The following is a 10,804-nucleotide window of genomic DNA, read 5'->3' as shown; positions in this document are numbered from 1 at the left end:
ATCCGCCCGTGTCTGTAGTTTGTTAGACGTCCGAATCCTTCGCTGGGGCATGCCCGATCGATCTGCGCTCGTGGGATGGCACGTGCACAAAGTGGATCACATTGGCTTGTAACGGTGAGATAAAATAAAAAGAGAAGAAACGAGAAAAGCCGTAATTAGTACATGTCACCAAAAATCTCTTGTCACTGTTCTTCTTCTTCCTAGACACCGCACGCCGCCGATGTCGTGTCCGCCACCACCGCACCGTGCGGCAAAACCTGCCGTCAGAGAAGAAGAGGTTGATGTTTTTTCTATGTTGTGACTGTGTTTCTAAATGCTACAAGCGTGCTTTTTTTTGCTACGTACAAAAGGACATTATGTTGTGACGATTATGTGTGTCCTGCAAGGAGATTTGTTTCGATGTTTCAAATGTTGCATCAAGATTTTTTATGCTACGATCGATGAGTTTTCGGACCAGTGTTGCGTCAAGTTTTTGATGCTGCGTGTGGCAAATTATTTGTTGCAATGAGTTTTGAGGAGAAAATGTTCGGATGACTTTATGATGTTTCAAATGTGAAAAAAAAAACTTTGAAACATATCAAAATTGCAGCATGTCCTCTATGTGTATTCAACAAATATTATATGAGCTTGTTTTTGACGAAAGGCAGCAGCGCTGCTTTCAATATATTAAGAAGAAGAGTTACAGAGAATAACAGAGCAATCCGAAAAGGTTTACACGACGATCATCGCCACAACAAAGCACACATGCATCGCTAGAGGAGTACTCCTGATGCCATCGAAGGGCCACACAACACCGAGACAGCAACGCACACAAGCAACTACGCCAACTCAACTGTCTTCACCACGGCCAACAGAGTAGCAGGCCAACGAGTGTAACCGGCATGGTCGAAGGACCTCACGCCGTCGAGACCGTTGTCGAAGGGCCTTGCGAAGTCGAGATCTCACCGCACACGAACCTTGACCGCCGCAGGACAACCTCGAGGATTGCGAATAGAACTGGCCATTCACGTCGTCGAAAGGCACCGAACAACTGAGACAACACGGAGCTCTTCACGAAGCATGAACATAGGATCGACGACAACCGAAGAGGGAAGCCAGGAGATGCTCCCCACCATCCACCAACGCCACCCCAACTGCAAGGAGTATACAAATCTAAGACAATGTCTCCAAGGAGCCTGCGACACATGCGTGCCGCCGCTGTCCGGTCCACAGGACCTAGGGTTTTCACCCGGATCTGAGGGAGAGGGCACCGCAATGCCGCCAACAAGGGCAACGGCACCCGCAGGCGTCGTCATTGCAGGAGCCAGCGAACACCGGCCCGAGTATTCACCCAGCCTCACCCATCCAAGGCAGGGACGGCAACAGGGGACCAAGGGGAAGAGGGCAGCAACGGCCTAAGCCGCCGGCCACCCACACGGCGAGGGAGGGGAACTACAAACCACCATAGGGGGCGCCGCCCCAGAGACCCAGGCCGGCCAGCACCGAACCTGCTGCCGAGGGAGCCGCAACCGCCCGGATCCAGGCGAGGAGCCCCAGATCCAGCCGAATGCCGCTGCCCCGGCCAACCGCCGCCTGCCACCGGGCAGTGAGCCCCCACGACGGCGCGCGCTGCGCCCTCGCTTCTGCTACAGCCCAGCCAGGCCGCCCGCTGCGCCGAAGGCCGCCGCTCGCCGCGAAGAAGACAACGCCACGAGCATCCACCCCGACCACCACCTTTGGAGGCAGACGGGGGCCCACCGCCACCGCGGCGAGGAGGAGATGGGGGAGGAAGCTGGCGGCGGCTAGGGTTGGGTCCCCGTTCGCCTCCTGGGAGACGAGACGGGGTCGGGCTACGCGTCAGTCGGCTGGATCTGGGGCTCCTTCGTAGCCACAAGATTCGATAGATCTGTGACGTCCGATTTAGTTTAATGAATCTTTCTATCGTTCCGCGCACCGCCTGTGATCTGAATCACATGGAGCATGTACGTGTGTGTACACGATTCGGCAAGCCATAGTTATCTGATCGTGTATGGATGGTTTGGCTTGTCCAGCCGTTTGTATCGACAACATGCATGGCTGGTGCATGTGCATGCGCAGCCTGATCAATTAATCGATCAACTATTAGGACATGTACGTGTATCTGGCTATGCTCGTAATCAAACACCCATGTTACTGGTAAAAAAATACCCATATTAAAATTTCAGAAAATGAGTCGCAATGTTACGTCCGATCATCGCAACATCAAACTTTCGCATCCAATATTTTTGAAATATCATCGCAACGTTGGTCTAAAAGCTCATCGCAACATAATAGTTTAGCATGCAGCATTTGCATCATAGAGACAAATCTCTCACAGCATACCCATAATCGTTGCAACATAATGTCGTTGTGTACGGGCAAAAAATGCATGCTTTTAGCCTATACAAACATCACTTGCAACATCGAAAAATCAAAACGCACTACTTCTCCCGTGTCGGTGACTCCCATGGTGGCTGACGATGCTGCGAGCGGTGGTCCGCTGCTGCAAGCAAGTGGGGGCGGGGACGATGTTGCGTGCGGTGGGCATGGGTGTTGCAAGGCTGGGCCATCGATGCTACGGGCCGTGGTCTTGCGATCGCCGCAAGGAATCTCTAGCTGCCATGGCCCCCGTAGCGGTGCTGCAACCGATGGTCCGCGATGCTGCGGGCGAGGGCGGGCGATGCTACGAGCGATGGTCGTGGTTGTTGCAAGCAGGTGGCGGTGATGACAGTGCTGCGAAGAAGGGCGCCAGCGATGTTGCGTGCGATGCTCGTGGGTGCGGCGAGGACATGACATTGGTGTTGCGAGCTGTGGCAGTCGCAAGCTCCGGCCGCAATGGCAGTGTTGCGAGCGTTGGCTGGCGATGTTGCAAGCAAGGGCCGACGATGCTACGAGTGGTGGTCGTCGTTGCTGCAAGTAGGAGACAACGCGTTGCGACTCCAGGGCGTCGATACGGCGAGGGGCCGATGGTGGTGCTACAAGGGGGGCCGACGGGGCTGCAAGGCAGAGGCAGGGTGCTGCGAGAAGAGGATGCGTTGATGCTGTGAGGCTAGTCCACTGATGCTACGAGGGGGAGGAGGCGGTGGTGCGAGGTCTGCCGACGATGCTACGAAGGGGAGATGTGTTGCGGGGATTGATTCACATGGGTGATCGGACGGAGACGGTATGAGGCGCTCATCTAGCTAACGGCTCTAGAGGCGGCGGATCGGAGAATTTTATGCCCTGGCAGACACCTAGCGTTCGCGAAAAATACATACTTGTAACACATAAGAATACCATTTCTAAAGTCATCGGTCGATGCAGAGCCTTGGGGTATTCCCTCCTTTTCGAAAAAAAACAATTTCTAAAGTGAAAAAAATTCAAAAAACCATAACTGTATTGCCTCTTCTTCTCCCGCGACGGCAGATTCTGCAGCAAGTCGCAGCGACGACAGGCGACGAGGTCGTCACGGCGGCCCCGGACACTGGTGCGCATTGTGGCCAGCGGCTCCTGCGAGCTAAGATGCTTGCGCATGGGCAGCGGGAGGAAGGGCCCGCGATGCGGCCTATGGCAGGCAGCGACTCCCCCGGTCGACAGCGGCTCTGGCCAGCAAGGGCGCTACGTGAAAAGATCTCGATGTCGCCTAGAGGGGGGGGGGGGGTTTGAATAGGCGTTTTAAAACTTCTACGGATTTGGCTTTATATATCCTAAATGCGGAATTAAACTAGTTGGATATTTTCAAGCACAAATCCTAAATATGCTAGGCTCAACTATAGTGCACCAACAACTTAAGCAATAACAAGATGAACACTTAATAAACAACAAGTTAGCACAATATATAAGATAGCACAAAGCATATATAAGATAATATATGACTTCAAGCACAATGACTATCACAAATTAAGCACAAGTGAATGAACTCGGTTTAGGAATACCCGAGGCACACGGAGACGATGATTTATCCCAATGTTCACTTCCTAAGAAGCTAATCACCGTTGGAGAGGTGCGGGCACCACAAGAGGTAACCCGAATAGCCGTGAAAGGGCACACCCTACTCCTTGAGCCTCCCACACCAAAGTAGGAGCTCAATCACTAAGGCGGCTAGCTTCTTCCTCCACTCCGGAGATGCAAGCTCCACAACCACTTCACAAAGCCCACAAAGGGGAACCTCGGGCCTCTTCACAATCTCCACGAAGAGGTCACATGGGCAACAACCACTAAGCCGTGTAGGAGAAGAACCTCCAAGAGTAACAAGCTCACGGACTCTCACTCGAACTAATCAAGGTGGAGAGCTCAAACCAATGCACCAAATGCAAAGCAAGAATACAAGAAATGCTCAAATCCCTCTCTCCCAAATCTCACCCAAATCAACAATGTCTTGGAGAAATTAGAGAGGAGGAACAAGGAGGAGATCACAAATGATCCCTCCAAATAGATCTACAAACTCCATTGAAATGGATGGAAGATTTGGGGCTTGGGGGAGGTGGAGAAAGCTCTCAAAGATGGGAAAATTTCGGTTCCAAGAACCCCAGGCCCGATGGGGAAGAAGACCCCTATTTATAGGGCCCCCAAAATCTGCCCGTTGGGAACAGATTCCACGGCTCGGAGGGCAGCCGGAGGTTCTGGAAGAAATCCGGACCAAAAACTCAAACAGGAAAAACGCTACTGGACTCACCCGGAGGTTCTCCCGGAATTTTCCCGGAAGTTCCGGCCTACAAAAAAGTTGCAGAACCACTCACACGAAAATGACAACAACTTTTGCAAATGAACTTGGTCTCGTTTCGAAGAAGACAACGAGCTCTACGTTTTAACACAGAAAACCATCAAATATCAACCAAAAGATATGATGCAAAATATTCAAAGGTTTGAGCACTTTACGCACGACGTGTTCAAGTTACCGCCCGGAAGCCCCTCTTGCTAGAATGGCTATCGAACCTATAAACCGGTCTCCCACCAAACTCCTAAGACCGGTAAAACTAGGAAAACCTAGCTAGGATATACTTTTGCCTTGAGCAATCCACTTTAGGTTGATGAAGGCGTCAATGTTCGTCTCAAGTTGGAATCCTTCGCTTGATCACGGTCACTTGGTGAAGATACTCAATTTGCTCCCCCATACTCCAATGTGATAGACCTTCACTTTAAGATCATATTCACATGTCCATTATCACCAAATGGATGGCAAGCTTCAAGCATTTACTCTCTTTGTATGCTCATCTTAAACTTGCACAATTCAAACCTTGATGACCGTCTCCATATGGGCTATAAAAGGTTGTTCCTTCAAAGCTCTCCCATATGTATCACCTAACCCTCAACCAAGTAGCATATACATAGTATGGGTTAGTCCACGAGTTCAATATACAATTGCTTACCATATGCTTCAAGAACATAATATTCGGAGTGCTTTTCTTGAACTTGCTCTTCTCAACCTTGATTTTCATCTCCACTTGATCATCCTCTCATGGGTTATATGAATTCTTTATTTTGATGCAAAACCACGAGTAACACCTAATCCACATATAAATAGAAAACACGTAGTTTATGGGTTAATTCATAAACGCAATTGACAAATGCTTACGATACCACTAGATCTCACGTGGTACATCATTTATGCTTGTGTTGACCAACTTGAATCCAATCTTTGCACTTTTTTTTGGTCAACCTTCATATTTACTTTACTTCCCATCTTTATGATATCTTGAAGCCAATAACGAACTCTTCACTTAATCTTCATTGCTTCAAGACTTGATTACCAAATGCCTTTCTCATGACCAATACTTGGGATTCACCATGAATATCACATTTGGTCATCTTCATTCTCTATAACAATATCTTGAGACACACAATGGATTCTTCACTTGAGTGCTTGCTCCATAACTTGATTAACCATGACTCAACCCATGGTTAATCAAGTTAACTTTCTCATGAAACCATATGTTGAATCCTTATCTTGTAATCATTCTCTCAAGATATTAATCTTTCATGGGAACTTCACTTTCTTCTTCTTGACAATATTTGATTCACTCATTGAGATCTAATAACTTAATGCCTACAATATATTCAATATACTTTGCTTACTAGCATTCCTTCATATAAAGCTCAATGCAAACACTTATCCATATGTATTGTCATCGTTTACCAAAACCACACATCCAATTGTCAACAACTGAATTATATCTTTATCTTCATGACATTTATCATTGAATTAACCAAGTGGTCTTCATTCATTGCCTATGAAACATTCCTTAAAATATATCTCAACTAAAATATTAGTCCATAGGGATTGTCATTAATTACCAAAACCACACATGGGGCAACATGCACTTTCACTACGACGCTGCAGCCGCGGGCGTGGCCTGCTGCGAACGAGCCCGGCATGCGAAACGTACGGCACGCGTATATTGTCTCTCGTGGCTCCATCCATGTGTACGTGGAAGAGCAGGTGCCTAGCTTGTGGCGAACGCGGGCGCGTGGATCCACCGGTTGATCAGAATCATTTGCAAAAAAAGAAATAGTAAATTGCACAAAATCATCGTAAATGTGTTTTAGTTGCAAAGAGCCATCATTTTCTTTATTTTATGTCACACAGAACCACCACATTTGAATTAACGGTTCCCACGCGGCCCAAATAGTCGCTTCGGGGCTTCTAAGCATGTTTCCGACAAAGCAGGCCCCCAGGTTAGGTAGTAGACACCATTATCAACTATCTGCGGCGTCGGACGCTCACTTGGAGGGAGGGCACTAGTGGCTGAGCCGGAGGGAGGCAATGGGATATGGCTGGATGCACCATTCCTCTTCAACACGAGCACAAAGCCCATGAGGAGCGGGATGGACGGAGCGACGACGAACTCGTCAGATCTGACCCCTGAGCTCCCTACCGAAATCGATGGCGCACTCGACGAGGAAGGAGACGTTGCAGAAGGGGTCAAAGGAAGTCGTGATGGTTGACGTGGGGCTGGATGCAGTTGTCCTTGTTGAAATGTTTATGATCTGGGTGGCAACGCCCCTTGAACAACACAGAGGGAGGTGGCAGTCAGGTGGATTCAGGCGACAACGCGTTGGATCTCGTGGAGGGAGGTAGCGGCCTCGCGCGACGGATCTTGCCGAATCCGGTCGACAGATTGTGTGGAGGGAGGATGTCAGCGGCTCGAGGCGGAAGAAGGCGACGGGATCTATCTCGCATAGCGTCTCCTCTGTGTGATGGAGGCCACATCAACTGATGGGGGAGGATCTCACAGGATCGGGTGGTAGCGACGCCGTCGTGGAACTAGAGGAGGAGAGATGGTGTCGAGAGGTTGGAGCTTGGTCGGGCAACAAGGATGGCGGGGACTGATCAATGGCGATCACCTTACTCACCTGGCGACACCGTGTGTGACGTCGCGACGGAGGTGGCACGACAAGCGAGAGAGAAAGAGCATTTGCCGTGTCGACAGACGGACGTTAATGGTGGCTGCAGGCTGCTACCTAGCATGTGGGTCCGCTTCGTCAGAAATGTGCTTAGAAGCCTCAAAGCGACTGTTTGAACCGGGCACAAACTATCACTTCAATGTGGTGGTTTGTGAAAAAAAAAATAAGAAAGTGGTGTCTGCTTGTAACTAAAACCACATTTATGATGGTTTTGTGCAGTTTCTTACTTCAAAAATCAATTCCTCTTCTTCCTTGTCTGTCTCACATTTTTTTCCGTCGTCTTTCTCACATAGGCTGCTGATCCATTGAAGCGACCGCCCCCGTACACGTGTTCGATTTCTGTGCTTTAGTGCTAGTCCCTGGATCGACTCACTAGCACACACAGTTTCAAGATGTAATATCATAAAACAAAGGTCTAAATATTATAACGTATCATCCAGAATTTAAAGATACTTACAACTCGCATAACCTCACGGGTTAGCTGGAAATAAAACAACTGTTTAGCAGCGGAAAGTGAAAGATACAAGGGCACATTAACACCGCGGTGAGAGCGTGTTGGAATGTAAACCCGTAACCCAAACAAGTAGAACGTACATCTTACTCGTCGTCGGAGCTTCCTGTATCATTAAACGATGCAGCCAGTAGGGTCAATACATTGAATGTATTGGCAAGATTCACCAGAACTTATACTAGAACCTACCAAGTATATGCATAATGTGGCAAAGTGGGGTACAAGGCTGTTTGCATAAAAGCTTAGTTATTGAATCCTATCTTTTAATCAAATAAAATTTTATCACTATTGGACACGGGGTAGACACACCCATGCTCCTATTATCCTAGAGCACATTGATGTGGATTCATCAATTGCTCCTACCCTGTTCAACCATTCATTTTATTTAAGAAGTTAGAATGAGTGAGACTTTCCTTACAGCTCCACATCTACTCGCTCAAAATGTCCGTTGCCGGGGACACGGCTAAGTACTTAGTTTTGACGCTCTCGAGAGTTTGTACACATTCCCCACAAGAAACCGACGTATTAATCCCTTGCTGTCCTCAGGGTAGAGTAGCAACGGCATCGATTGCGAGATTTTCAGAGGTAATTCCCTAAACCACGAGAGAATCACGCTCCCCCTACACGGCTACCTCAGTACAATTCCTCGGGTCTAGGTTCATACAACTTACTCTTGTCTCGCCAGAGCCCATATAGCATTGTGGTTGTACTAGAAACTTCTAAATAGGAAACTAGTCCAGTCTCGGTTACCCCAGGTGGCATTCCACATTTGCAACGTAGGCGCTCCCCGAATCCACGGGAGAGTTGTCCATGGACGATCCATTCCTGAATCCACAGGAACTCGACTCAGAGGGACCCATAGAAATGGACCTGACGCCGCTAATCCTCAAAATCTTCAAAGCTGCCCACCCAGGACGGTTCATTGAATTAATTGTTTTGCCTTACATCTAACAAAACATTTTCATATCGCCAAAGGCATAACAATATCATAATGTAGTTATTTCCCCCACGATACTACCATAGCTTAGCATTCAACTACAATCGATGGCAATTTTGGTAGCAAGGTAATGGCGAGGGTAAACTATACTACCTGAAATTTATAGCTAGCATAGAAGTACGAGTAATATTCCTAATGCATCTAATAAAACATCTAGTGCATAGTAAAAATATTTAGGAGGATGATCAAAGTGAACTTGCCTTGTCCAAGGTTGTGGTAGTTCTCGCACTTTTCGCAACAACAAGGAATACACTCCACACAATCTAAAATAAAAGGAACACAGACAATAAACACAACACTCAATACAAAATCATGCCATGATGCATATGCTATGATGATGCACAACGAAGGTTACTTCTAAAGTAAAAGTTTCGTTTCTGTTTTGAAAAGTTTTTCAAATGATTTGGACAGATTATACAACATCAAAGTGGTAATTAATATGCATGAAACATGGATAGGGTTTAAAACAACATAGAGCAATATTTAACTTGTATGCCATGATTATACACAAAATAATTTCTTTTCTGGTCCTAATGGACAGAGAACAAGTTTAAATAATTTTATAGCAAGCTAACATACTAAAAACTATTTTGAAACAATTCATTTGAAATTTAAATCCTATTCAACCATTCTGTAAATAGCAAAAATTTGCCACGTGGCAGCGTGGGATAGGCCGGGATCTAGGGTTCCGGCCGGCGGGGTTAGCTCGCCGGACGGCGGCGGCGGGCAGCGTGCGGCGGAGCGCGGGGCAGCGCGGGCGGGGCGGCGGCGCACGGGCGCGGGCTCAGGAGTGGGCGGCGGGAGCGCGGGCGCGGGCGGAGCACGAGCGGCAGCCGGCGCCGAAGAAGATGGCCGACGCGGGGCGGTGCGCGGCGGCGGCCAAACTCGAAAGCGAGCGCGTCACGGCATTCGCGGTGGAGAGAGGAAGAAGAGGAGAGGGTCGGCGCGGGCGGAAGCTCACCGGAACGACGGCAAAACGCGAAGAACGGCGACGTCCGTGAAGAACTTCGGCGAGAAATTAAGTCCTAACCGAAGCGAAATTGGGCGAGCGGTTTGGGGGAAGTGGAGGAGAAAAGCGAGGGCTTCGGAATGACGCGCAGGGATTTGGAGGAAACGGCCCGAGCGCGGAGAAATCGAAGGTGGAGTCGTGGGCAGTTCGTGGGCGTGCGTGGCCGGACTTCTCGGGCAGACGGTTGGAGAAGAAGATGAGCGCGGGTCCCACCGGTCAGTGAGAGCGGCCCGGCCGGTTCGGTCCGGTTTGACCGGTTTCCTCCAGTTTTTCCTTTTCTTTTATCTATTTTCTGTTTTTGAACCTCAAAATTGATTCGAAACTCCAAATCACTCCAAATAAAATGCAAAAAAAATTGTAAAATCATATTTCCATATGATCTAACTTCTGGAACAAGAATTTCTTCAAACTAAAATATTTAAAAATACATTTTCCTATAAAATGGCTTTTGGGCCCCTTAGGCTATCAAAACAAATTATTTTTCAAAATAATTTCAAAAGCCAACTTATGGGATAACTTTATATATGCATTAAATCCCTTTTACCACAACCCTCATGGGTTAAAATGAAAATACTCAACAGTAAGATCAAAGCCCAAAATCAAATAAAAGCATTTTTGCAAAAGGGTTTTCTTGGCAAATTTTAGGGTTTTGAAAGTGATCAAATGCAAGGGTGACATGATGCTTATGATATGCAATGCATATGAAGATTTTTGAAAATTGGGATGTTACATCCATCGTAGGTGGAGTAATCAACAATGTAGCAATAAATATAACAACTTGCCTTTGAAGAGAATAGGCATTATGTTTTGGGTGTCCTTGGGGTGGTTTCCAACATTTTGGTAGCACGAAATTGGGCATCAAGAAAATACGATGACTTTGCTTAACATAGTAATCTGATTTCGAACG

Source organism: Brachypodium distachyon, chromosome 1, assembly GCF_000005505.3.
Source record: "Brachypodium distachyon strain Bd21 chromosome 1, Brachypodium_distachyon_v3.0, whole genome shotgun sequence".
Lineage (NCBI taxonomy): Eukaryota > Viridiplantae > Streptophyta > Magnoliopsida > Poales > Poaceae > Brachypodium > Brachypodium distachyon.
The sequence above is the reverse complement of the archived record's forward strand: the minus strand, read 5'-3'. Positions refer to the sequence as shown.